This window comes from Episyrphus balteatus, chromosome 2 (assembly GCF_945859705.1).
Source record: "Episyrphus balteatus chromosome 2, idEpiBalt1.1, whole genome shotgun sequence".
In the NCBI taxonomy this organism is placed as follows: Eukaryota; Metazoa; Arthropoda; class Insecta; order Diptera; family Syrphidae; genus Episyrphus; species Episyrphus balteatus.
In genome coordinates, this window is record NC_079135.1 from 112538036 (window position 1) to 112541293 (window position 3258).

Sequence of the window (3258 nt, forward strand, 5' to 3'; positions counted from 1 at the left end):
GGAGGATTATGAATGCTTGCTATATCTATATAATTTGTCGGTTCGTGAACGGGCAGAGCACCAAAATTTGTGTTCCTCGATTTAACTTTTCTAACCAAAACATTGCTAGACAATGTTCCCAGAATATTTTCGAATGGTCCAAAAATACGCAAAAAACTTTTGTGGCATGAGATTTCAATTTTTTTTTTAATTTTCAAACAACTTTTGTTTATCAGACTTCAAATATAATTATTTTTTACTTGCTCTATAGGGCAAGTATTGGTTTCGTGTCGAAAAAAAAAATTGAGATTTTAATCAAAACCAACATTACGATGATGGAGAATTCCGAAAAAGTGGGTCTCGCAATTCCGTCTGTGCGTCTGTACGTCTGTGCGTCTGTACGTCTGTGCGTCTGTGCGTCCATCTGTACACATTTCCACAGCCTAAACGGGTGGACGGATTTTCTTCAAATTTGGTACAGATGATTTTTATGGAATTCTGAAAGTTGGTTTTTTTTGTTTTTTTATATCTCGTTTAGAACGTATACCACCCATACAAAAAAATACGATATTGCGAATTTCTCGAAAACGGCTCGAACGATTTTGATTAAACTTTGTATACGTAATATTTAAAGCAGTGGCAATAAAACTGCATTTTTATTTTTTCTCAAAAAAGTCAAATAACAAAAAAAAAATTTTTTCATTTAACAAAATTTTGCCCTAAATGTCGGCTCTTCCCCAAATATCAATTTTGTTTTATTTTAGTGCCAGCTTTTAAAATCTACAAGTATGTAGACTAACAATAAAATTGCTTTGAACTGCAAGAGCAAGTACGTGCGACCCCAGTCGTGCATTTTATTTCATTTTGTTGATGTGTTCTGGTTTTCATTTACGGAAGTAAAATAAAATTTTAAATGAATATCAAATGAAAAATTGGTTGTCTGTTAACATTTTTGGTGGATTTTTGCTGTAAAATGCTTTGATTTTAATCGCCAAGTTCAAAATATGAAAAGAGCCAAAATCCCATAAATCGAAAATCAAAATTTTAAGGAGCGAGTTAAAAGTTCAAGAAGCCCGTTTGGCGATAAATAGCCGGCTCTGGCAACACTGTTGCCTATATAGCCGGCTATAATTGATTCTTGAAAAATTACCCTTACAAAAGATCGTCAGATATTTTAAAAAATGTCACCTTGCGATAAACCCGACAAAATTGAATTTAATTAACTTACGGAATTCGTTTGTGTATCGTTTTTTAGATATACTAATTTATATTGTGAATAAAACTGTCCTTGGTCAGTTTAAGTTAAAATTATTGAAAATGGAGCTATTAAATAAAATGGTACCAATCTCTTTTCCAAGATGGCGGGTGCTCCTGACATCCCATCATCTCAACATATTGACTTTGACCCAAACAAATTTTTTCATAAAATTAATTTTGTCCCGCAAAAAATACGGTTTGATTTACAAATTTTCCTGGGTTAAAAAAAAATTAAAAAAAAGTGTGCGTCGGCCGGGAATCGAACCCGGATCAACTGCTTGGAAGGCAACTATGCTAACCATTACACCACCGACGCCCATTTGGGGAAATGGTGCCAAATAACAGTTTTCTTGTATGCTTTCATTTTAGACAGTCATGAGCTAAGGATTTTATAGATTCATTACAATATAATAATACCGTTATTATCAAAAAATAATTATTTCTTGTAGGAAAATTAGTAAAAAACACAGGCATTTTGTGGAACGAAAAATCTGAAAGAAGGGTAGGTATTACAAATGCTTTGTGTATTGTGTCTTTGGTTTGAAAAATCTTATAATCTTCAAAAGTATACGAAACTATTGGAAATTTGATGTTCTACAACATTTATGATAAGGAAAAATTATGGAACTATCATAGAATTATTAAAAAACCGAAAAAATACAAAATAAAATGACATAACCTCAAAAGTATTGTTCTCAGTGTATGCACAAACAAATAAATACAGCTTTGATTAAATCACTTTTTCGGTCTAACTAATAATTTTTGAGATATGGACCAAATTGCGTTTTTCCAAAATGGTGGATTTTGCCAGGGTGATGGTATCCCAAAAACCAGGACTTAGGGCTATTCACACTACGCCCAAAACGGGCGTCAAGTTATGCATTCGTATAAAAAAATAAAGTTGAGATAACATTTTTCCATGACATTACGATGATAGAAAATGCCAAAAATATCGGTCCCGGAAGTCCGTCTGTCTGCCTGTCAGTCTGTCTGTCTGTCTGTAAAGGAATCTACAGCCTAATCGAATAGACCGATTGATGTTAAACTTGGTGTGTAGAGTGTAGCGTTATTTGGTGAATCTCCAAAGGGGTTTTTGGAATTAATTTTTTTGGACCAAAAATAACGGCACTTGCCATACACCGATTTTAGTAAAGTTGAAATTGCTCAAAAATGGCGCCAATTCAAATGTAAGTTTTAAGTTTAAAAATTTTTTTTTGAATATCGTTATTAACGGTACCTGCCATAGAACCGTTTTTTTTTTCTTTTAATCAGATTTGTTCCGAAACTGCTTATTTGATTTCAACGAAACTTTTTGTGAAAAAGCATTTATATAATTTTAAATATAAGCCAGAAATAAAATTTCGAAAACATTTTTTTTTTTTTTGAAAAATCGAATTTTCGAAAATGGGACATTGAATGTTTTTGAAATTTTGTTTTTAGATGTTGATTATTAATTTTTACAAAATGGCATATCAATTTTATCTTAAAACTTTTTTTCCAAAACATTATTTATAAAAAATTTGTTTTTTAAAAAACGGCTCTAACGATTTTGAAAATTTTTTTCCTAAAAATGCATGTCAATATATCAATCAAAACTGCGTATCTACTTGTTTTGGAAGGCAATTAGATTCCAGAACGAATTTTGTTTTTTTTGTACCTTTATAGTAGGTACCTGCATTTACCAAATTTCTATATAAAAAGTCTTACAAGTTTAAGCAACTTAAACTCTAAGAGCAAGTTCGTGCGACCCAGTCGTGCATTTTATTTTACATAGCAACCACCCAAATGGGCCTTTTACCCAGTTCCCGGTCGGTTTTTGGCGTAGTGTGAAATGGCCCAAGCTTTTCTAATACACTTCTTTCAGATTTGAAACAAATTGGACCTTCTTAATTTCGTTCCACGAAAAAGTCTATCTTTCTTATACTATTAAGGCTTAACTGCTTTGGCCACTGTTTTTTCGCCCAATTTTTTTTTTTGTTTGACCTTCGAGAAAATGGTCAAAAAATCAGTTTTTGTGTTTTT

General features: G+C 32.0%; 1 non-coding gene across 1 annotated transcript; it reads right to left on the reverse strand.

Moving 5' to 3' along the window:
- Nucleotides 1-1480: 1480 nt before the first annotated feature.
- Nucleotides 1481-1552, reverse strand: Trnag-ucc (transfer RNA glycine (anticodon UCC)). Its single transcript has one exon. It is a non-coding gene; the product is annotated as a tRNA-Gly (tRNA).
- Between the last annotated feature and the right edge of the window lie 1706 nt (nt 1553-3258).